Raw genomic sequence first — 26,693 nt, forward strand, 5'->3', positions numbered from 1 at the left:
AGAGGCAGAGAGGCAGAGAGGCAGAGAGGCAGAGAGGCAGAGAGGCAGAGAGGCAGAGAGGCAGAGAGGCAGAGAGGCAGAGAGGCAGAGGCTAGAGACAGATCTCTGTATTTAAGGGCAGCCTGCTTTGGACAGGAGTTTCAAGTAAGCCAAGGTTACATAGTGAGAACCTGTCTCAAAACATAGCTGGGAGTAGGCTATGTTACACTAAAGGGTGCCTCAACATACTAAACTTATTGCATATAGTCCCATTTTAATTACAGATCATACACTGTATCAAATATAAAGATTTTGAAACCTTTTAATTGTTTTAATTTATAGAAAACTAATATTAATTCCATGTGATATAAATGAGTATCAGCCAAAATTAAGTAAAAGCAGGTTTACGATTTGAATTCATACTGTACATCATAGAACAGTAAATTTACTTTAATATTCATAACAAGAGAGTAGATGGAAAAGCCAAGTATTAAAGTATATGATATGTATTTTCAGTCATAATCCAAACAGAATATATTTTACTTTAAGAAAATATAGAGTTACATTGCATAAAAATCTAAACTCTCCAGGAGCATCTCCTCTGAAGTAACATGGAAACAGATATGAAAAAGCAAATGGAAGTAGATACTCCTAGAAGATGTATATGCTCAGCAGTGTACTGGCTGATGAAATCCATTACTCTCCATCAAATTCAGGGAGACAGCACCAGGTTTATATGGTATAAGCTTATATCAAACTAAATAAATATAGACTCATTCTTTATATGAAAAATTATGTTATTGACATATTTTTTTCTTTTTAAACTTCCTGGAATTATCTAGTAAATATGAATGTGCAATTACATGCATATAAGAACAAAGTTATAAAAATCACTAAACTCTCTTCTACCAGCACAAACTGACCTTCTAGGTATTTTTTCATGTAAAATGGAAAACTGAAATAAAATTTGCAAATGAATATATTTTAAGCAAGTTTTGAGGAGGTTTATGCAAAAACCCTGTTATTCCTCTAATGCTATAACAATGTTGATATGGCCCACCTCCAGCAGAAAGACAAGGCATCAAGTGAGAAATGCAGGGATGGAAACGAAGAGGAGCCTGAGGAAAAGAAGGTTCAGTGATAGGACCAAAGTGGGATCCAGCTCAAGGGGAGGCCCCAAGGCCTGACACTATTACTGAGGTGTGCTCACAAAAAGGGACCTATCATGACTGCCCTCCAAAAGACTGAACAAGCAACTGAAAGAGTGAGATGCAGATATTTGTACCCAACCAATGGACAGAAGCTACTGACCCCTGTGATTGAATTAGGGAAAAACTGGAAGAAGCTAAGGAGGAGGGCAACCCTGTAGAAGGACCAGCAATCTCAATTAACCCTTACCCCTGAGATCTTTCAGACACCATGCCACCAACCAGGCAGCATACACCAGCTGATATGAAGCCACCAACATATACAGCAAAGGACTGCCAGGTCTGGGTTCAGTCAGAGAAGATGCACCTAACCTTCAAGAGACTGGAAACCCCAGGGAGTATAGAGGCCTGGTGGGGTGAGGGTGGAGGTGTCACGTACTTTGGTTGAGTCAGTTTGACATAGCGAAAGCTGGGAAACTGACCGATGAAGCAATGGGTTTCAAAGGGAACTCTCTTCCTTAAGTCTGACATTCTTCTCCCCTAATTTTTATAAATCATAATATCAATCCTCCACTCACCGCTAGTCTGTTATATGGATTCACGTGCACTCTATTAAGCATTACCTTATAGTAAATGCCTTTTAAGATTGTNTTCTAACATAGCTAAAGCCTTCTCCCAGTGTTCTTAGATTCCAGATAATAACAAGGAGTTTAACCTATTCAATAACCAATTAAGTACTAGTCATTATTTCACCTATCTACAAAAAGAGACTGGAATTCTCACTGAGATAGAAATTCTTATTACAGACTATATTCCATGCCAACAGCAAATTAAGTTACTATACTGATAAATGGGAATTCTCCAGATATAGATAAATATTAACAAGGCCTAAGTCCTTGACACTACTTTATTCCTGAGGCCAGACAAGAGTTAATACCCCTCTTGCCCAATTAACTCTAAAGTGTGAAACTCAGCGATGACCCCAGCAGGTGCTAATCTAAGATTAACATAGTCCTTTTGAAGTCATTCCTCTTACATCTGGAGGGATGCTGATCGCTAGCTTAAACTTTGCAGTCACTCCCTTTGCACCTGGGAAATTTCAATGTACCGTATCTGTTATCTTTTACTATTGATGATATTTGCTGTAATATAATTAGTCTAAGCTCGACCAGAAAATTACATTCATATTCAACACCTCTCTTGTGTGTTTGTCTGTCTGTCACGTCCTAATCTTTGCCCATCTACTCTAGAGAACCGTTTTATGCAGGCACGGGACCCAGAGGGTCTGCGGCATGGAGGTGGAGACATCCTCCTGGAAACACGGGGCAGGGAAGAGGTATGAGATAGGGAACAGTTAAAGGGTAGACCTGGAGGGCAATAAAATCTGGAGTGAAAAGTAGTTTAAATAAAATTAAAAAAAACAAAACAAAACAAAACAAAACAAATAAACAACGTTAACCTGGTCTGGTTAACCTTACCTTGTACTAGGGCAATTATCTGCTTACTAGATTTCTTTCACAACAATGATTATAATTTGGAAACAGAGACATCACAAACTAATCAATCTGAACTTATTTAGCATGAGTAAAACCACATCTTTACTTATTTTCCATCGAGAAATAATTGTAGGAATAGATGAATATCGTGTGTGGAACATTTTTACTCTTAACTTGACTTTTTAAATTTGACAAATAGTCTGAGAAACCTTATGTGGTAACTTGAGTATTGGCCATGTAGACAGGCAACAATGGGCAGGGAGCAGTAATTATATAGTACATGCTGAGCACAGGCAGTTTGCTTCATCCTGGGACTCAGAAATATTAGATACAATGACACTTCCAGATGTATTGTATTACATGCTCACATAAACCTAGCCCAAATAAATGCATTCACACACACACACACACACACACACACACACACTTATATTGTCAATGTAGTTGAGAAATAAAAACACATTTAATCAGATTCAATCCCTATTTATAATAAAAGCTCCCAAAATGTAATGAAAAAAGCAAACTTTATCACCAACAAAGTGAAAGATGAGAAATTCATACTAAAACATCATACTCAGTAGTAAATGACTGGAGCTTTTCCCTATAGTGGAGGATAAGACAACCTGCAAAGGTTAGTTAAAATTTCCCTACTATAATTTCATGAAGAGAAAGTATATTCAGAGTTTCATCAAAAAGAAAAAGTATAAAATGCAACTATTATATGTCATCAAAGGAAATTAAAGAAAATGTAGAGAAATGTGACAACATTCTATAATAGGTGATTTTTATGACTTCCTATTTCAGAATCACTGTCTTCTCGGTAGCTGCACAAATTCAGTGAAATTCTACACATACTTTTATTCAAAAAAATATGTGGAAGGAGTTACAGAGACAAAGTTTGGAGCTCAGACAGAAGAAAGGACCATCGAGAGACTGCCACCCGGGGATCCATCCCATATACAATCACCAAACCCAGACACTATTGCATATGCCAGCAAGATTTTGCTGACGGGATCCTGATAAAGCTATCTCTTGTGAGGCTATGACAGTGTCTGGCAAATACAGAAGTGGATGGAACACAGGGCCCCTAAAGAAAGCTAGAGAAAAAACCCAAAGAGTTAAACGGGTCTTCAACTACCACACACACACTCCAGTGAAGTCTGCTTGACAGGCTGAGAAGCCTAAAAGCCACTCACGAGGCAGAGTTTCACAGAAACTCACCTCCTGGAGTTTTGGAGTTATCATTTACCCATATCCTCATCCCCTATTCCTGCATTAGTCTTGTGTATGGAAAAATTCTGTTATAGCTAAGTCTCCCCAGTGTTCCAAGGTCCCAGAAGCGGAACTTAAAATCCTGTAAGAATGCAGTAAGGAAGTTAACCTATTCAATAACTAATTAAGCATTACAAAAGATGGAGCCAGTAGCTCAGAGATGGTCTATTAAGGATGGTAGCTAATCACACCCAATCAAGGGAATACCAAAATAGAGCCAGGGAATCCCACTGAGATAGAAATCTTCAGTACAGGCTACATTGCCTATTAGAAGCATGTTGGTGAATTCTCCTGACAAATGGAGATTCTCCAGATACTTAAGTTACACTCATATAAGAATTTAGCAAGGCCTAGGAAATAAGGGGGTTGTGGCATTCCATTATTTATGAGAAGGTCTGTTAAGGGCAGAACCCCCTGGTGCTAGCTTTCACAAGGCTCAAAGGAGTAGCACAAATTGTTACTAGGGTGTGAAATCCTTACCTGTCACTAAGCTGCCCCTAGGCAGGACTGCTTTATCTTTACTGTAAACATCTACCTGGTTCCTGTAAATCCTTTTGAAGTCATTCCTTTGTTTTGTACCAGGTAACTTCAATGTACTTTGCCTGCTACCCTTTGTATTTTCTGTACTATATAAGATTGAGATTCACTTTGTGACAACACATTCAGATTCTACACAGTCTCGCAAGTTGGTCTGTCTGTCACTCGCCGAAGCTTTGCCCACCTGCCCCAGAGACCCGTTCCACGCAGACAAGGGACCCTGAGGGTCTGCGGCATTCAACCCTTTAGGAGGATCAACAATATGAACTAACCAGTACCCCCGAAACTGTGTCTCTAGTTGCATATGTAGCAGAGGATGGTCTAGTCAGCCATCAATGGGAGGAGAGGCCCTTGGTCTTGCAAAGATCATATGCCAGGGGAATGCCAGGTCCATGAAGCAGGTGTGGGTGGGTTGGGGAGCATGGCAGGGCAAGGGGACTTTCGGGATGGCATTTGAAATGTAAATGAAGAAAATATATAATAAAAAAAGGAAAAAAATAGAGACACCCTTTCTCAAACTGGATTTAGCTCAGAGGTGTAGCTCATCCTACAGCAAAGCCTGACTAGATTCCCTACACTGGAAAAGAAGACAGAAGTTAAACGTCCTTGAATTCAAAGGGAATCTGAAAAGGTCATAATCACACAGGAAATTTAAAAAGAGAATTTATTCACATCTTCTTTATGTTTCAGTGATATTTGACAGCTTGCTTTTGATTCCATTTTTCTTTTCCTTTTTTTTTCCTTCCTTTTTTCTCTAACAATTGATCATGTAGGTCAACTTGTTCTTCATCTTGCCTTTCCAAAAGAGTCCCAGACACTGATATAAAATTTACTACAAAGCATTATTAGAGCTGCTGGATATGGACCTACAACTGCTCGCACACACATGCATGGACACAGACATGCACTCAATGTCTGCATTTGTGCGCATGTGCATACACACTACACACACACACACACACACATACACACAATCATGTGGATACATGGAAGACATACTAGCATACCTTCTAACATTCATGAAATAACTGTTTTTAGCAAGGTGCTAAGTTTATGCATGTATATCAATACTAAAGAATCAATTTGGATCATCCCTTTTATATGCAAATATCAACTCAAAGTGAATCCAAACTTTAAATATAAATCAGTAAACTAGCAAATTATACACACACAGTCACACAGACACATAGACACACAGACAAACACACACACACAAATATCTTCAGGAAAATACAAAAGAACAGAAAAACATGATGTTGCTGATAGTTTCTCAAATATCTGAAGTTATTAACCCATAGAGAGTAAGGGTAACTATACTGAACCTTCCCATAGTGCTGCAACTCACACCTATATAGAGGACTACATGCACACACGTGCTCCAATGAAAGAAATGTTAAATGGATTCTAATTCACACCTCTTTGAATTTTCAAATGCTTTACAGAAGTTAGTTTGATGCATGGAGCTACACAGTCTTTAGGTCGTGATCAACAAAAGGTATTTATTTATAAACCTTTCCAAGATGATCATTGAGAAGAAATATTGTGGGAACTAACAAGAGGCCTGGGAAAGAGGGGGAGGAAGGTCCCAGGTCCCACCAGAGTTCCACCTCTAGACAGGCAGATGTGGGAGGGCTACCAGACATTTTCTACTCAGCCCCTGGTGGGCATCCTAGCCACTAACACACTTGTCAGGGGGTGAACAAGGGGCAGCCCAACCTAGGGGCCCTGGGGCCACACCCTGTAGCCCCGGGGTTATGAGAGAGAGGGAAGAGGGAAGAGAGGTTCCCACACCAGTGAGAGTGAACGCAGCATTGATGAGCAGAGACTGTCTATGGTTTTAAGCTTTATTATAGAAAGGCAGGGGGAAAGAGAAGAAGTAGAAAGGGAGAGAGGGAAGGCTAGAAAGAAAGAGTAAGAGGGAGAGAGTGAGAGGAGAGGAGAGTAAAAGAACAAAGGAGTGAGAGGAGGGAGAGGGCAAGAAGGGTCCAAACAGCTCCTTTTAATGTGAGCTGCTATCTTTTCTGTTGCTAGGTAACTGGGGAGGAGTTTAGCTTGAAGGTCAGAAGCTTAGGACATTGCTTACTAGCCATGCTTCTCCTGTGGGGGCTGAGGTGGTCAGTAACTTAGACAGGAGCCAGAGTTCCAGGAGACATGAGAGAACTCCTTCCATCCCATGTAGGTAAATTATGACAACCAGGTACCAGAGTTCAGCATCTCAGCTAGACTGGAGACTAGCTTGTCTATGCATAGCTCAATGCCCCACAAAACGTTATTTCAAATTGCATAAGCATGTGTGGATAATATTTCTTTAATTAAAATATAGTTGCATCACTTCCCTTCTTTCTCCTCACTTCATCTCCTCTCAGATTCATGATCCCTTATTATTTATTATTGTCACACCCATACATAAACACTCAACAACAACAAACCTTATGAGTGACTTTAGTGTTGTTTATAGGTATATGGTTTTAGGAGGCTCTTTTCTGGGAGAGACTAAGTCTCTCCTTTTCAATACTTAGCATGGGGTTCTGAAGGATCACCTTCATATCAATTAGTATCATTATTTGGGTCCTTTTTAGGAAGCCATGTTGTTAAATTTTTGTGAGTGTTTGTTGGTTTGGGGGTTTTTGTTTGTTTTGTTTTGTCATACTTAAGTGACACAATCTTATAAAAAACTTCATGTTTCTTTGGTTCTTAAAACTCATCTACCTCCTTTTACACAACGCCCCTTGTGCTCTATTGTAGATATATTAATTGCAGTTGCGGCCATAGTCAGCTGTCCTCTGCATTTTATGGATCTTTGTGTTGGTTCTGCTATAGAAAATAGATCCTATGTTATGGAATAGGATTTGAGAACACATGGAGATAGCATTGCTCCTGATTCAAGTTTGTACACTGCATGCACATACACACAAACACACACACACAAGTGCACATATACATGAACTCTCACACACATACACACACTCTCTTACACATACTACACACATAAATGAACTCATATATACTCACAAACACTCATGTAGATACTCACACATACACAAACATACACACCCACTGAAGCACACCAGTGTGATTGATAGACTGAAAATTTCTGCAACCATCCAAACAATCCCTATTCAGAAACTCACATTTAAAGTATTCATCTTTGTCTGTTTCACCAAAATCAAGAATGCAGACATCCATGGTAATTGGGGGCCTATGATGAAGATTTATTTTGTATGGTTTCTAAAAGTGCAATAAATAATGCCAAATCTTAGGGTAAAAATATCAAGCACTTATAGAAGAATTGAAACAGAAAAACTACCCTCATGTATGTGGTGCACATGCATAGTGCTGTCATAATGGGCACCAGATAATGGCTTAAGGTGCTGCCTGTATGGTGATGATGAAATGGGAAACAGTAACAGGTGATGGAGAAGTTCCAACTAGGGAAAACAGAGGGACATAAAGAGGAGGGACAAATAACACCAGAGTTATTTAATAAGGCCCCAAAGGCATCATAATATTTTGTACTTACCTAAAATTTTACAATACATACATAAAGCTTAAGGAAAATTAAGTCTCTTGGGCTAATAGTGTTATTCACAAAAGCCACAGACTAACAAAAACCTTAACACCAGGAATGAGAAACCTCTTTTTAAAGAGTGCCAGGATAGTCCAAGTGATTCCCAGAAAAATATAGATTATCCAGGGTTTGAGGATGGCTTCCTATTGCTGAAGACACCATACTCAATGGGCACATGGTTCCCGTGGATAGAATGAATCTAATGTGAAATCCTCTTTCCTGGTGTAAATTTAATTGTTCCAAAAAAAATTATGAAAGTTGCCAAAGGATAGAAACAATTAAACAGTCTTACTCAGTTGAAACACCTATTGACCTAGCAATGATAAGAATAACAAGACATATATGACAGTGCTAGATGTGGTACTCATATCTCTGTAGCAAGCAATGATTGTCCAACTGGACTCACAGTCCATTTAATAAAAAAGAAATCATGGCTAGTTCTGAAAATCTAGCTGGTCTTCTAGTGAAATAATGGATCTTAGAGGATTATCTAAACCCAACACTTCTCTAAATGAGCATTATTTCTCAATGCAAATTTTATCTGTAAATTTTATCTTCATATCCACAGATGTAGCTAACACTCATTAATAAAGCATCTTTTTATAGTAAATGGAGATCATCATGTTAAGCCATGACTGGACACAAAACAGTGATCAATGGGTTGTGAGGACCTCAAGCTCACTGGATACATCTTCTGACACAGATGCCAAAATAAAGAATAAAACTATAACTGCTACGGTTTGCATATAATGCATCACCTCACTCACTCTTGCTTTTGTTCTGACTTAAGTGACTGTAGTTATTTGATTTCACTTGACATAACCCAGATTTCTACCTGATACCTATGTGACTGACAATTCCATTACGATGTATAGGAAAAATGATGCAGAAAACAAGCTAGTAGCTAGAACCTACATCTAATTATTCAACATGGTCATGGCTATGAAAAGTAAGAACTTCAGTGACAGCCATGCCTATTTGAACCTCATTCTGCAGTCTCTGATCACAGCCCTTAGTTCATCTTTAAGGACACTTACTTTCTGGGAGGCTTTATTCAACTACAAGCTTTTTGCTTTGATAAAAGGTCTTCTATTTACTTTTATGTTAGCTTTCCATAAGCAATATCATTATGAAGAATAATGTCTTGTTTTCCCACCTTGTTTTTCCCTAATATTATAAACTCACTCAAAAGAAAAAATATATGATTCTTAACCTCTTAACTATAAAGATTGTAGGAAGTCCTCGAAGATATGAGTACAGGGAAAAAATTCCTGAATGGAACAGCAATGACTTGGGCTGTAAGATCGAGAATCAACAAATGGGACCTCATAAAATTGCAAAGCTTCTACAAGGCAAAAGGCACCGTCAATAAGNCAGAAAGGCCACCAACAGATTGAGAAAGGATCTTCACCTATCCTAAATCAGATAGGGNACTAATATCCAATATATATAAAGAACTCAAGAAGATGGACTCCAGAAAATCAAATAACCCCATTAAAAATTGGGGCTCAGAGCTAAACAAAGAATTCTCACCTGAGGAATACTGAATGGCTGAGAAGCACCTGAAAAAAAAGTTCAACATCCTTAATCATCAGGGAAATGCAAATCAAAACAACCCTGAGATTCCACCTCACACCAGTCAGAATGGCTACACCTCACACCAGTCAGAATGGCTAAGATCAAAAATTCAGGAGACAACAGATGCTGGTGAGGATGTGGAGAAAGAGGAATACTCCTCCATTGTTGGTGGGATTGCAAGCTTGTACAACCACTCTGGAAATCAGTCTGGCGCTTCCTCAGAAAATTGGACATAGTACTATCAGAGGATCCCACATTACCTCGCCTGGGCATATATTCAGAAGATGTTCCAACCCGTAAGAAGGACACATGCTCCACTATGTTCATAGCAGCCTTATTTATAATAGCCAGAAGCTGGAAAGAACCCACATGCCCCTCAACAGAGGGATGGATACAGAAATTATGGTACATTTACATAATGGAGTACTACTCAGCTATTAAAAAGAATGAATTTATGAAATTCCTAGGCAAATGGATGGACCTGGAGGGCATCATCCTGAGTGAGGTAACCCAATCACAAAAGAACTCACACAATATGTACTCACTGATAAGTGGATATTAGCCCAGAAACTTAGGATACCCAAGATATAAGACACAGTTTGCTAAACACATGAAATTCAAGAAAGAAGACCAAAGTGTGGACACTTTGCCCCTTCTTAGAATTGGGAACAAAANACCCATGCAAGGAGTTACAGAGACACACTTTGGAGCTGAGATGAAAGGATGGACCATCTAGAGACTGCCATATCCAGGAATCCATCCCATAATCAGCTTCCAAACGCTGACATCATTGCATACACTAGCAAGATTTTGCTGAAAGGACCCAGATATAGCTGTCTCTTGTGAGACTATGCCGGGGCCTAGCAAACAGAGAAGTGGATGCTCACAGTCAGCTATTGGATGGATCACAGGGCCCCCAATGGAGGAGCTAGAGAAAGTAACCAAGGAGCTAAAGGGATCTGCAACCCTATAGGTGGAATAACAATATGAACTAACCAGTACTCCCCAGAGCTCGTGTGTCTAGCTGCATATGTATCAGAAGATGGCCTAGTCGGCCATCAGTGGAAAAAGAAGCCCATGGTCATGCTAACTTTATCTGCCTCAGTACAGGGGAATGCCAGGGCCAAGAAGTGGGAGTGCATGGGTGGGGGAGTGGGTGGGGGAGCATGTGGGGGGGCTTTTGGGATAGCATTGGAAATGTAAATGAAATAAATACCTAATAAAAAATAAAATAAAAAATAAATTAAAAAAAGATTGTAGGAAAAAAGCGGAAATAACAACTGACTAAATTCACATGTCTAATTAATATTCTCTGCCTCTGTTGTGAATCCTAAAGGTATCTGTCCATTTTTCTGAGGGCTTATATCATCCACAGTTAAATATTGATTTTACAAATTGCAGGACAGCTGCTACATGATCCTGAGGTAGCAAAAATTAGGCAAGTCAGTACTATAAAGAGAGTGGGAAAAAAACACTATCAATGCAAGAGCTGTTGAAGAAATTCCCAGAACCACTGAGAGAGTCAGCAGCTACTGTAGTTCAGAAACTTTGTCACACAGAAAGAAAAAGAAAATTTAGTCTTCTTGATCAATATATAAGATTTCTCTTACTTTAAATACAGATCATATTGTATACACATTGTTATACAATATGTGTGTGTGTTCCTTTTTTTTTTATTATTATATATTTACTTTATTTACATTTCAATGTTGTCCCCTTTCCTGGTACACACATATTTCATATGGTTTAAAGTGAAACATTTTATTACAATAAATGCTGCTACTACGGGGTATTTATATTTGAATCTATAACAAACGAGACAGTTCTCTCAGAACACTTTGATATGATAATTTCACATTTAGAAAAATGAAAGACCTGAGTGAGGATACTCTCTGAGGATGGGTCTAAATGTTACCCATTTCCACATGGATGCAGACCTGCAGGTTCTTGATAGTTTAGTCATTATTTAAAGTTTATTTTACTGAGTTTTCTCATTTTCCTTAAGGTACCGATACTCAAATAACTAACCTTTCAGAATCTCAGTAATTATCATAAAATGATTATCCCAAATATGTGGAAACACATAACCCTGTATATGACAGATCCCATCACTCACTAATGACTTGTGAAATAGTTTAGTTTAGTTTAGTTTAGTTTAGTTTAGTTTAGTTTAGTTTAGTTTAGTTTAGAGGGTGCCTCAAAAGGGTAACTAAAAATATGTTGGTGCCATATAAAAGACAAAATTTAAAAGCTTATTTAAATTAAATCATTAATGTAACTTGTAATTACTTAATACTACTTATGAGAAGGGGTTTAAGATTCACATAAATATCAAGAAGTTGTATTCTAACCAAATTTAATGATACCAAATCTCATGTTTATCTTCAGCATAAAAATACCTGTGAAAAGACAGGAGCTGTTTACTTTGGTAGATAAAGGATATTTTTCCCTGCTTTATTTTAAATTTTTATTTTTAATTTATTTATTATTTTTAATTAGATATTTCCTTTATTTACATTTTAAATGTTATCCCCTTTCCTAGTTTCCTCTCTGAAAATCCTCTATCCCCTCACCCCTCCTCCTGCTCCACAACCCACCCAATCCTGCCTCCTGGCCTTGGCATTCCCCTATATTAGGGCATAGAACCTTCACGAGACCAAGGGCCTCTCCTCCCATTGATGGCTGCCTAGACCATCCTCTGCTACATGTGCAGCTAGAGCCATGAGTCAGCATGTGATTGCTTTGATGATTGGTAGTTTAGTCCCAGGGAGCTCTGGGGGTACTGTTTAGTTCATGTTGTTGTTCCTCCTACACGGCTGCAAACCCCTTCAGCTCCTTGGGTACTTGGGTTTTGTGGTCGATCCAATGGATGACTGTGCACATCCACTTCTGTATTTGCTGATATTCCACTTCATGCCAGTCAGAATGGCTAAGATCAAAAACTCAGGAGACAACAGATGCTGGTGAGGATGTGGAGAAAGAGGAACACTCCTCCATTGCTGGTGGGATTGCAAGGTGGTACAACCACTCTGGAAATCTGTTAGGTGGTTCCTCAGAAAATTAGGCATAGTCCTACCAGAAGATCCAGCAATACCACTACTGGTCATATACTCAGAAGAGGCTCCAACTTATAATAAGGACATGTGCTCCACTATGTTCACAGCAGCTTTATTTATAATAGCCAGAATCTGGAAAGAACCCAGATGTCTCCCAACAGAGTAATGGATACAGAAAATGTGGTACATTTACACAATGGAGTACTACACAGCGGTTAAAAATAATGAATTTATGAAATTATTAGGCAAATGGATATATCTGGAGGATATCACCCTGAGTGAGGTAAGCCAATCACAAAAGAACACACATGATACATACTCACTGATAAGTGGATATTAGCCCAGAAACTCAGAATACCCAAGATAAAATTTGCAAAACACATGAAACTCAAGAAGGAAGACCAAAGTGTGGATACTTTGACCCTTCTTAGAAGGGGGAACAAAATCCCCAGGGAAGGAGTTACAGAGACAAAGTTCGGAGCAGAGTCTGAAGGAATGACCATCCAGAGACTGCCCCACCTGGGCGATCCATCCCATAAACAACCACAAAACCCAGTCACTATTGCAGATGCCAACAAGATTTTGCTGACAGGATCCTGATATAGTGGTCTCCTGGGAGGCTCTGCTAGTGCCTAGCAAATAAAGGATATTTTGATGCTATGGTGCTTTTGAGCCTCACATACTTAAAAGTATGTTGCTGTAGTGGTCCTTATCCACTTCCTACTGCAATCACAGAAATAGCAGACTTCTACCGTGATGTGTAACAAATACTTGCTTTTCTCCTAGAACTCAAGTGTGTGCATGTGTAGTTACACTGAGCACATGTTACTCACATTGTAAAGGATAATAAGAGACCAATTTTTGGTAATGTTATGTTGTTTTTCTAAAATATGACCTCTTAATAACATGCTTGTTATATTCTTTTAATAATAGTATCCTTACCTCATATTCATTTGAATATATTAGTAAGAATATTACAGTACCCAAAATGAATCAGTAATAACCTTACATTAGGGAAAATAATATAAGCACTTTGCCTTGGAGTAATTTTACCCTGAGCAGGCCTAGGTTTAAATCTGTACTTCTCTCTCCCTGCATATCTGATTGTCCATCCTTTCTATAACCTATACTACAAGTCTGAATGCCAGTTGGATGATGTCTGTCCCTGTGTCTGTTTCTGTCCTTAACAAAGATCTTTCACTCTGTATATATTGTACAGCACAGAAACCATATGATGAGGGAGTCGTCTTTACAGAAATCTCTAACAAAGTTTTACAAGGGATTAATTCACTGACTCCAACTAACCCAGAAAACAAACAAGCAAATGTTATTGTGTAATAGCGGAATGGTGCTTCCATAATTGATAGTGCATATTTTATTATATAAAGTTGCTTTTCAGCCTATTGTTGCTTTCAGCAAATGACTACATTACTGTGTGTTTATATACACAAACATTGTTTTTTGGTTTGCAGTTTGGAAGAATACACTACTTAATACTAAAGCTTAGGTTGTAAAAGCTGATTACACGGGAGAATGTCAGGCGATTAAGTTTGATTATATTGTTCTCTTAAAGGTAGGTTAAACAAACAGGCTGCATACACAGTAGGAAAGCTGTCATAGTCTTAGGTAACCTATGGGTCTATTATTGACTCCAGCTGTGAGGTTCAGCCTATGATCCACTCTCCTGGAATGTAGGCAATATTTTCACACCTTATCTTTTCACACTTGAAACCCAGTATTCAGTAACTTGGTCCTAATTCCTTCAAGGATGGTAGTTATTTGTATAGAATCTAAACCTGCTAGGGTTTTGCTTTTAAAGTTCTTGTTCAATCAAACTTGCCTATCTTTTGAGTGTTAAGATCTTTAAAATACATGATAGTTTTCACTCATTGCCTTGTTTTATTAATCAAAAATACCAACTAAATGAAAATTATGATTGATGTCATTTCATGAAGTAATAGTTAATGGCATGAATATAGTAACAGCATGCAATTTACATATGACATGTCCTTAAGATAAGCATTTCTGGAATGATTCATTTCAGCCCATACTAGTTAAATTGTCTGCATTTACTGGTATTTACTTTTATAACAGAACCCATTACTTTCTTTTCCACATAGATGCTCTTGCTCTGTTCTTATCACTGATCACCTGTAATCCCTACTCACAGTTCATGTATCAACATGTCTTTTAGATACACACAGCATCTCATAATCCTTCACTCACATGAAACAGAAATTTCAACCTCATTTATGTCCTTAGTTGTTTTATTTCATCCTTCTTCATTTAGCTTCCTGTACCACAAAGGCAGACATGACCTATTTTTTCTCAATATTACATTCTAGCACTTTTTATAGATATTTTCTTTGTTTACATTTCAAATGTTATCCCCTTGGTTTCCTCTCTGAAAACCCCCTATCTAGCACTTAAGTTCATGTAATAGGTTCCCAGAAAGAACATAAATGCATAAATGGGTATATTAAAAATGAGAATGCCACCAATGAAGTTAAAATATGCTAATGCCTTAATACACACATAAATATGTAAAAATTTTTATCTTAAACATTATTAGTTTTATGGAAAAATGGCAGAAAGAGTACCCACTAACACAAAACAGTTTTCGGTATTACTAAACCACCATTGATTTCTTTACTATAGACCCTTGAGTAAAATGGTGAGTCCATTGAAATGCACGACTTTTGACTGAAATCTGGATGCTATTTTCATTTATGTGGATTTTCAAAATACCTGTTCTCTTTCCAAGATCACTTCCATGACATACACTTTTCCATGTCTCTTCCAATTCTACTTTTACAGCAAAACTTTTCAAAATGGTCTTGTTCATGAAGAATTTGAAGTTCCTACACATGGAATGAATTTAGTAATTCTAGAATATTCATTAGTTAGGATCTGTGTAAATGTTTTCTCAGGCAGAAATTAGGATAAAATATTTTGAGAGATATCCATAGAGGTAAAATGTAATTGTTATCAGATCTCACATGAACACAGTGTCAACCCTCATTTCTGCTGTTACTCTTGCTCACTTTCTTTATTATTTGTGAAATTAAACTAGAAGACAATTCTACAGTTTCTTCTTTCCAACCTCTAAATGGCAAAATATTTGAGTAAATACTAAGGAACTAAAGATTAAAATAAAATATATTTTCAATAAAGTATATTTTCAATATCTGTAAATGTATATTTTATATACTAAAATTTTTTTTGAATTCTCTGTTGTGAAACGTTCTCCTCAAGACGAGAGAAATCATTAGATTCTTTTAATGTTAGCAAAGAGCTGACTTTTAAAAGTACTATCTGACAAATACAATATTTTTTCTTTTTACTATTATTATTATTATTATTTTATTTTCTTTATTTACATCTCAAATTTTATCCCCTTTCCTCAAGAGCCCCAGAAAACACCCCTATCCTATCCCCTCTCCCCATGCTCACTAACCCACCCACTCCTGCTTCTCTGTCCTGGCATTCCCCTACACTGAGACATAGAGTCCACACAAAAGCAAGAGCTTCTCTTGTCATTGAGGTCTCAAAAGGCCATCCTTTGCTACATATGCAGCTGGAACCTTGAGTCACTCCATGTGTACTCTTTGGTTGGTAGTTTAGTCCCTGGAAGCTCTGGAGGTACTGGTTGGTTCATATTGTTGTTCCTCCTACGAGGCTGCAAACCCCTTCTGCTCCTTGGGACCTTTCTCTAGCTCCTTAATTAGGGAGCTTGTTCTCAGTCCAGTGAATGTCTATGAGCATCCACTTCTGTATTTGTCAGGTACTAGCAGAGCCTATCAAGGGACAGCTAAATCAGGCTCCTGTCAGCAAGCACTTGTTGGCATCAACAATAGTGTCTGGGTTTGGTAACTGTATATGGGATGAATCCCCAGGTGGGACAGTCACTGGATGGCCTTTCTTCCAGTTTCTGCTCCACACTTTGTCTCTCTCATGGGTATTTTGATCTCACTTCCAAGAAGAACTGAAGTATCCACACTGTGGTCTTCCTTCTTGTTGACCTGTGAATGGTGTCTTGGGTATTTCGAGCTTCTAAGCTAATATCCACTTATCAGTGAGTGCATACCATGTGTGTTCTTTTGATATTGGGTTATCTCACTCAGGATGATATCCATTTGCCTAAGAATGTCATGCATTCATCGTTTTTAATAACTGTTCTTAGAGAATAACCTATTGATGTTCTGTTCAGGAAAATTTTCCCTGTGTCCATGTGCTAAAAGTTCTTCCCCACTTTCTTTTCTATTAGTTTCAATGTATCTGGTTTTATGTGGAGGTCCTTGATCCACTTGGACTTCTATAAGCTATGTATAAGGAGATAAGAATGGATCAATTTGCATTCTTCTACATGTCAATAGCCAGTTGAACCAGCATCAATTGTTAAAAATGCTGTCTTTTTTTTTTCCCCCAATGGGATGGTTTTACCTCCTTTGTCAAAGATCAAGTGACCATAGGTGTGTGAGTTCATTTCAGGGGCTTCAGTTATATTCTATTGAACTATCTGCCTGTCACTTTACCAATACCATGCAGTTTTTATAATGAATGCTCTGTAGTACAGCTTGAAGTCAGGGATGCTGATTTCCCTAGAAGTTCTTTATTTTTGAGAATATTTTTTGCTCTCCTGGGATTTTTGTTATTCCAGATGAATTTGGAAATTGCTCTTTCTAACTCTATGAAGAATTGAGTTAGAAATTTGATGGGGATTGCATTGACTCTGTGGATTGCTTTCGGCAAGGTGGCCATTTTTACTATATTAATCCTACCAATCCATTAGCATGGGAGATCTTTCCATCTTCTTAGATTTTCTTCAATTTCTTTCTTCAGAGACTTGAAGTTCTTGTCATACAGATCTTTCACTTGCTTAGTTAGAATCACACCAAGATTTATTTTTATTATTGTGACTATAATGAAAGGTGATGTTTCCATAATTTCTTTCTCATCCTGTTTATTCTTTCAGTAGAGGAAGGCTATTATATCATCAGAAAATAGTGACATTTTGACTTCTTCCTTTACAAATTGTATCCCTTTGACCTTCTTTTTTTCGAGACAGTGTTTCTCTTTATAGCCCTGGCTGTCCTGGAACTCACTTTGTAGACCAGGGTGGCCTGGAACTCAGAAATCTGCCTGCCTCTGCCTCCCAAGTGCTGGGATTAAAGGTGTGCGCCACCACACCCGGCTCCCTTTGATCTCCTTTTGTTGTTTAATTGCTCTGGCTGGGACTTGGAGTACTATATTGAACAGGTAGGGGGAAAGCTTGTCTAGTCCCTGATTTTAGTGAGATTGCTTCAAGTGTCTTTCTATTTAGTTTGATATTGGCTACTAGTTTTCTGTATATTGCTTTTACTATGTTTAGGTATGGGCCTTGAATTCCTGATCTTTCCGAGACTTTTATCATGAAAGGCTGTTAGATTTTGTCAAATGCTTTCTCAGCATCTAATGAAATGATCATGTATTTTTTTCCTTTGAATTAATTTATAAAGTGGATTATGTTAATGTATTTCCATATATTGAACCATCCCTGCATTCATGGGATGAAGCCTACTTGATCATTATGGATAATCATTTTGATGTGTTCTTGGATTTGATTTGCAAGAATTTTATTGAGTATTTTTGCATCGATATTCATAAGGGATATTGGTCTGAAGTTCTCTTTCTTTGTTGGGTCTTTGTGTTGTATATATATTAATTATGGATTCATAGAATGAATTTGGCAGTGTTCCTTGTTTCTATTTTGTGATATAGTTGGAAGAGTTTTGGAATTAGGTCTTCTTTGAAGGTTTGATAGAACTCTGCTCTAAAGCCATCTGGTCCTGGGCTTTTTTTTTTTTTTTTTTTTTTTTGGTTGGGAGACTACTAATGGTTGCTTCTATGTCTTTAGGGGTTATGGGACAGATTAGATAGTTTTTCTGATCCTAATTTAGCTCTGACACCTGATATCTGTCTAGAAAATTGTCCATTTCTTTCAGATTTTTCAGTTTGGTTGAATATAGACTTTTGTAGTAGAATCTGACAATTTTTTGATTTCTTTATTTTCTGTTATTATGTCTCCCTTTTCATTTCTGATTTTGTTGATTTGGATAAGGTTTCTGTGCCCTCTGGTTTGTATGGCTAAGGTTTTATCCTTGTGTTGATTTTCTCAAAGAACTAGCTCCTGGTTTGGTTGATTATTTGCATAGTTCTTTTTGTTTCTACTTGGTTGATTTCAGCCATTAGTTTGATTATTTCCTACCTTCCCTTCCTCTTGGGTCTATTTGTTTCTTTTTGTTATAGAGCTTTCAGTTGTGCTGCCAAGCTGGTAGAGTATACTCTCTCCAGTTTTTTCTGGAGGCACTCAGAGCTATGAGTTTTCCTCTTACCACTGCTTTCATTTGTCCACAAGTTTGGGTTGGTTGCACCTCCAATTTCACTAAATTCTAGAAAGTCTTTAATTTCTTTCCTTATTTCTTCCTTGACCAAGTTATCAAGTACAGTGTTGTTCAACATCCATGTTTTTGTGAGCTTTCTGTTGTTTTTGTTGTTATTAAAGACCAGCCTCACTCGGTGGTGATCTCATAGAATGCATGAGATTATTTCAATCTTCTTGTATCTGTTGAGGCCTGTTTTATGATCAATTATATGGTCAGTTTTGGTGAATGTACCATGATGTACTGAGAAGAAGGTATATTATTTTGTTTTAGGATAAAATTTTATGTAAATATCTGTTAAATCCATTTGTTTCATAACTTCTGTTAATTTCACTGTGTCTCTGTTTAGTTTCTGTTTCCCTGATCTGTCTATTGATGAGAATGTGGTGTTGAAGTCTCACACAATTCTTATGTGGGGTGCAATGTGTGCTTTGAGCTGTAATAAAGTTACTTTTATGAATGTGGGTAGCCTTGCATTTGTAGCATATATGTTCAGAATTGTGAGTTCATCTTGGTAGATTTTACCTTTGATGAGTATGAAGTGTCTATCCTTACAATTTTTGCTAACTTTTGGTTGAAAGTCAACTTTATTCAGTATTAGAATGACTACTCCAGCTGGTTTGGTTGGAACATTTGCTTAGAAAATTGCTTTTCAGCCTTTTACTCTGAGGTAGTGTCTGCCATTGTTACTGAGGAGGGTTTCCTGTATGCAGCAAAATGTTAGGTCTTGTTTACATATCCAGCCTGTTAGTCTATGTCTTTTTATTGGGGAACTGAGTCCATTGATATTAAGAGATTTTAAGGAAAAGTGATTGTTTCTTCCTGTTATTTTATTTTTAGTGGTGGAATTATGTTTATATGGCTATCTTCTTTATGGTTTGTTCAAAGGAGATTATTTTGTTGCTATTTCTAGAATGTAGTTTCCTTCCTTATGGTGAGTTTTCCATGTATTATCATTTGAAGGGCTAGATTTGTGGAATTATATTGTGTAAATTTGTTTTTGTCCTGGAATACCTTGTTTTATCCGTCTATGGTAATTGAGAGTTTTGCTGGACATAGTAGCCTTGGCTGGCTTTTGTGTTCTTTTAGGGTCTGTATTACATCTGCCTAGGATCTTCTGGCTTTCATAGTCTCTGGTGAGAAGTCTGTTGTAATTCTGATAGGTCTTCCTTTATATGTTACTTGACCTTTTTTTCCTTACTGCTTTTAATATTCTTTCTTTTTTGTGTATTTGTTGTTTTGATTATTGTGTGATGGGAAGAATTTTTCTGGTTCAATCTATTTGGAGTTCTGTAGGCTTCTTGTATGTTCATGAGCATCTCTTTCTTTAGGTTNAGGAAGTTTTCTTCTCTAATTTTGTTGAAGATATTAACTGGCCCTTTAAGTTGGGAACATTCACTCTCTTCTATACCTATTATTCTTAGTTTTAGCCTTCTTATTGCTCCTGGATTTGCTGGATGTTTTTGGTTAGGAGCTTTTTGCATTTTGCATTTTCTTTGACTATTATGCCCATGTTTTCTATGGTATCTTTTGCATCTGAAATTTTCTTTTCTATCTCTTGAATTCTGTTGCTGATGCTCACATCTATAACTCCTGACCTCTTTCCTATGTTTTCTATCTCCAGAATTGTCTCCCTTTCTGATTTCTTTAATGTTTCTACCTCCATTTTTTTTTATCCTGGATGGTTTTGTTCAATTCCTTCACCTGTTTATTTGTGTTTTCCTGTAATTCTTTAAGGGATATTTGGGTTTCCTCTTAAAGTGCTTCTTCTTGTTTACCTGTGTTCTCCTGTATTTACTTAAGGGAGTTATTTATGTCCTTCTTAAAGTCCACTCTCAGCATCATGAGATGTGGTTTTATATCCAAATATTGCTTTTCTGTTGTGTTGGGATATCCAGAAATTGCTATTGTGGGAGAACTGGGTTCTGATGATGCCATGTAGTCTGGGTTTCTGTTCGTAAGTTTCTTGTGCTTGCCTTTCACTTTCTGTTTATCTCTGGTTTTAGTTGGTCTTGCTGTTTCTGCCTTGATATTTTCCATCCTATGTGCTTGTAAGCCTTTGTTGGCATGCTTATGAAACCAGCTTTCCTCTCGCAGGACCTGTGCTCAGTGGGCTAAGAACAGCACAAGCTCTAGGGTGCAGATGGAGACTGGAAAGGGAATATTTTTCACTTACATAAAGTCTCTTGTTTAAATATCATTAAATCCTAATAAGAAAGGCAAGGACAATGTTGTTTCAGTTTTAAAACATGGACTTCTGGTGGATTTTTTCCTGTCTCACTGACTATTCCAACTTATGTAAGCACTCGTAGAAACAGCAGGTTTTTGATTCAAAAATTGGCTTAAATATGAGATACATAGCTAAACCGGAAATTTTAAAGCATGAGCTTAAATTAATAGCAATAAAAAGGTTCCTCAACAAAGGAATGGATACAGAAAATGTGGTACATTTACATAATGGAGTACTACGAAGCTATTAAAAACACTGAATTTATGAAAATCTTAGAAATATGGATGGATCTGTAGGATATCATCTTGAGTTAGGTAACCCAATCACCAAAGAACACACACGATATGCATTCACTGATAAGTGGATATTAGCCCACAAGCACAGAATCCTTCTTAGAGGGAGATTAAAATACCCATGAAAGGAGTTACAGAGACAAAGATTGGAGCAGAGACTGAAGGAACGACTATCCAGAGACTGCCCCACTTGGGGATCCATCACATAAACAACCACCAAACCCAGACACTATGGCAGATGCCAACAAGAGCCTGCTGACAGGATCCTGATATAGCTGTCTTCTGAGGGCCTCTTCCAGTGCCTGGCAAATACAGAAGTGGATGCTCACAATCATCCATTAGACAGAGCACAAGCTCTCCAATGCAGTAGCCTGAGAAAGTATCCAAGGAGTTAAAGGGGTCTGAAGCCCCAGAGGAGGAACATCACTATGAACTAACCAGTACATCCAAAACTTATTGGAAATAAACCACCGACAAAAGAATACATATGGTGGGACTCGTGGCTCTAGCTGTATATGTAGCAGAGGATGGCCTAGTCGGTCATCAATGGGAGGAGATGCCTGAGAAGGTTCTATGCCCCAGTATATGGGAATGCCAGGACTGGGGATGGGAGTGGGTGGGTTGGGGAGCAGGGAGAAGGGGGAGGGAATAGAGGAATTTTGGAGGGGAAACTAGGAAAGGGAATAACATTTGAAATGTAAAGAAAGAAAATATCTAATAAAAATAGGTAATGTCTTTGAGAGCTCTTGATATTTAATATTATACAGACATCACTGTGATGGTTTGTATATGTTTGGCCTAGGAAGTGGCACTATTTGGAGGTGTGGACTTGTTCAGGTAGGAGTGTCACTGTGGGCGTGGTCTTACTAGTCCTAGCTGCCTGGAAGTCAGTCTTCCACTAGCTGCCTTCAGATGAAGATATAGAATTCTCAGCTCTGCCTGCACCATTCCTACCTAGATGCTGCCATCCTCCCACAATGATACTGGACTGAACCTCTGAACTTGTAAGCCAGCCCCAATTAAATGTCCTTTAAAAGACTTACCTTGGTCATGTTATCTGTTTACAGCTGTAAAACCCTAACCAAGACAGTCACATACTCAGAAAAACCTATCAGAACATGGGGAAGTCTCATAAGGATTCGCACCTAGATGAAGATCTATAGGTAATTAACACTCATTCACACACACAGAGAGACAGTTTTCTCCAGGGATGAGTTCTCTGATAGTCTATCCAATCCCAAGTGGTCAGCATTAAATGTATATATATATACATATATATATATATATATATGGTAAACTATATGGACTCAACAGGTCATTGTCACATATCCATATCTGTATAAAAGTAATAAACAAAGTAAGTGGCAATAATTTGGAATGATTTGTAAAGACATGAGAGGGGTAGAAAAGAGAAGGGAGAGGAAATGAAGAAGATTCAGGAATCATATGAAATTCTCAATAAAAAATAAAATCATAAAATATTTGAATTGATGAGAATAACAAAACATAAGTGTATGGTTCATACTCTATTCATTCTGAAGAGCTTCTATGTTCAGAGAAAGGAAGCAGGAGAAAAGAAGTATGTAATAGCTTAACAATAATAGGAATCTATTTATTGTAAGTAATCAGATTACAATATGTACTATTTGCTTGTACTTATCAGTGTAACTGCCAAGTTGCTACCTACTGAGTCAAAGAAAAAGTTAACATGCCTTTCCCATGGTACAAGACTAGGATTTCACCTGGGCATATAAAAGCATTGCCTAGTGTGGAGATGCTGAAGGGTCTACTGGTTGTCTGTGAACTTGTGTATTAGGCACATATGCATCCCTCCTGAGAGGTATTGAAGTGGTGCTAGAAAAAGAGCTACAAACTTCATGCATTATTAAATTCACAAACAGAAGACAGGTCTGTCATTTTACAATTCTGTAAGACTTCAGTTCCAAGTAGGTCACACAGAAAATTCGCAGGTGTTAGTAGAACTCCATTTATCAGTGGTAGCACATAGCAGAAGCTTTTGTTCTCATCTACTGGACCTGTTTTTTTTTTTTCCACAGCCAATCTCATGTCCTCCAATTTAGCAATTTGTAGCCAGTCCTTCCTATAATGCCAACTCTTCACATCAAGGCTTGGATCGCCTAGTGACCATGTTTTAATCCCTTCGATAATCTATGTTAATCTCCATATAGTAACATATCTCAACTACATGACAATGATGATCAAAACTATAAACTTCGCCTCATTTTTCACAGAAAGGAATATAGGATTTGGAGGAAATCTCTTGCTTCCGGGTGCTAGGATTAATGACACATAGTACCACACATGGCCCAACTTTCTCCCCTGGCCAGTCTTGAACTTGATGCTCTTTCTGCCTCTCCTCTTCAGCATATTCTACTTGTGTATGCCACCATACGCAGCTTCTTTGTTTTCTTGACAATAACCATTCTGCCTGGAGTAAGTAGGAACCTCAGAATAGTTTAAATTGTAACCACCTAAGTATATGAAAAACTTTACAAGGTATTTATAGGCCATTTTCATTACTTCCTGTTAAAACTTTATATTCAGTGTTTTTGTCCACTTATTGATTGTACAACTGGTGGTCTTGGTGGTGGTGGTGGTGGTGGTGATGGTGGTGGTGATGGTGGTGGTGATGGTAGTGGTATGTGTGCTTGTGTGTTTGTGTGTGTGTTGTTGTTGTTTATACACTTTAATATTAGTCCCTTGACATACAGGTTTGGTTTGTCTACTGCTCATCGTGCAGGCTATTCATTCATGACTTTATTTGCTTGAGTCACATGATTGCATTTATTGGTTTTTAGGATTATTTCTTATGTTATTAGAGTGCATTTTAGAAAGTCCTTCTTTATGGTTATATATTCAAGATTTACCCCTTGTGTTTTCCTCCAATGTGAGAAAGTTTCAAGTCTTATTTTGTAGGTTTTGGTTTACATTGAATTCATTTTTGTGTAAAATAAGAGGTCAAGTATTAATTTCATATTTCTGCAGGTGGATCTCCAGTTTTGTTTTTTTTCTACTTTTTATTAGGTATTTTCCTCATTTACTTTTCCAATGCTATCCCAAAAGTCCCCCATACCCTCCCACCCACTCCCCGACCCACCCACTCCCACTTTTTGGCCCTGGCGTTCCCCTGTACTGGGGCATATAAAGTTTGCAAGTCCAATGGGCCACTATTTCCAGTGATGGTGGACTAGGCCATCTTTTGATACTATGCAGCTAGAGTCAAGAGCTCCAGGGTACTGGGCCACTCTTACCAGTGATGGCGGACTAGGCCATCTTTTGAAACTATGCAGCTAGAGTCAAGAGCTCCAGGGTACTGGTTTGTTCATAATGTTGTTNNACCTATAGGGTTGCAGATCCCTTTAGCTCCTTGGGTACTTTCTNTAGCTCCTCCATTGGGNGCCCTGTGATCCATCCAATAGCTGACTGTGAGCATCCACTTCTGTGTTTGCTAGGCCCCGGCATAGTCTCACAAGAGACAGCTATATCTGGGTCCTTTCAGCAAAATCTTGCTAGTATATGCAATGGTGTCAGCATTTGGAAGCTGATTATGGGATGGAACCCTGGATATGGCAGTCTCTAGATGGTCCATCCTTTCGTCACAGCTCCAAACTTTGTCTCTGTAACTCCTTCCATGGGTGTTTTGTTCCCAATTCTAAGAAGGGGCAAAGTGTCCACACTTTGGTCTTCATTCTTCTTGAGTTTCATGCGTTTAGCAAATTGTATCTTATATCTTGGGTGTCCTAAGTTTCTGGGCTAATATCCACTTATCAGTGAGTACATATTGTATGAGTTCTTCTGTGATTGGGTTACCTCACTCAGGATGATACCCTCCAGGTCCATCCATTTGGCTAGGAATTTCATAAACTCATTCTTTTTAATAGCTAAGTAGTACTCCATTGTGTAAATGTACAATGTTTTCTGTATCAATTCCTCTGTTGAGGGGCATGTGGGTTCTTTCCAGCTTCTGGCTATTATAAATAAGGCTGCTATGAACATAGTGGAGCATGTGTCCTTCTTAACGGTTGGAACATCTTCTGCATATATGCCCAGGAGAGGTATTGCAGGATCCTCCAGTAGTACTATATCCAGTTTTCTGAGGAACTGCCAGACTGATTTCCAGAGTGGTTGTACAAGCTTGCAATCCCACCAACAATGGAGGACTGTTCTTCTTTCTCCACATCCTCACCATCATCTGCTGTCACCTGAATTTTTGATCCTAGCCATTCTGACTGGTGTGAGGTGGAATCTCAGGGTTGTTTTGATTTGCATTTCCCTGATGATTAAGTATGTTGAACATTTTTTCAGGGGCTTCTTAGCCAATCTGTATTCCTCAGGTGAGAATTCTTTGTTTAGCTCTGAGCCCCATTTTTAAATGGGGTAATTTGATTTTCTGGGGTCCAGCTTCTTGAGTTCATTCTATATATACTGGATATTAGTCCCCTATCTGATTTAGGATAGATAAAGATACTTTCCCAATCTATTGGTGGTCTTTTTGTCTTATTGACGGTGTCTTTTGCCTTGCAGAAGCTTTACAATTTTCTGAGGTTCCCATTTGTAGATTCTTGATCTTACAGCACAAGCAATTGCTGTTCTATTCAGGAATTTTCCCCCTGTACCCATATCTTCGAGGCTTTTCCCTACTTTCTCCTCTATATGTTTCAGTGTCTCTGGTTTTATGTGGAGTTCCTTGATCCACTTAGATTTGACCTTAGTACAAAGAGATAGGAATGGATCAATTCTCATTCTTCTACATGATAACCGCCAGTTGGGCAAGCACATTTGTTGAAGATGCTGTTTTTTTTCCACTGGATGGTATTTGCTCCCTTGTCAAAGGTCAAGTGACAATAGGTGTGTGGGTGTATTTCTGGGTCTTCAATTCTATTCCATTGGTCTACTTGTCTGTAACTATACCAGTACCACGCAGTTTTTATCACAATTGCTCTGTAGTACAGCTTTAGGTCAGGCATGATGATTCCATGAGAGGTTCTTTTATCCTTGAGAAGAGTTTTTGCTATCCTAGGTTTTTTGTTATTCCAGATGAATTTGCAGATTGCCCTTTCTAATTCGTTGAAGAATTGAATTTTAATTTTGAT

The 26,693-nt window shown here is 38.0% G+C and overlaps 1 protein-coding gene across 11 annotated transcripts in view; it reads right to left on the minus strand.

Moving 5' to 3' along the window:
* The window catches only part of Sntg1 (syntrophin gamma 1), an 835,208-nt gene that overhangs the window by 165,744 nt on the left and 642,771 nt on the right, over positions 1-26,693 (minus strand). The window lies entirely within an intron of this gene.

This window comes from Mus caroli, chromosome 1 (assembly GCF_900094665.2).
Source record: "Mus caroli chromosome 1, CAROLI_EIJ_v1.1, whole genome shotgun sequence".
Taxonomy (NCBI): Eukaryota; Metazoa; Chordata; class Mammalia; order Rodentia; family Muridae; genus Mus; species Mus caroli.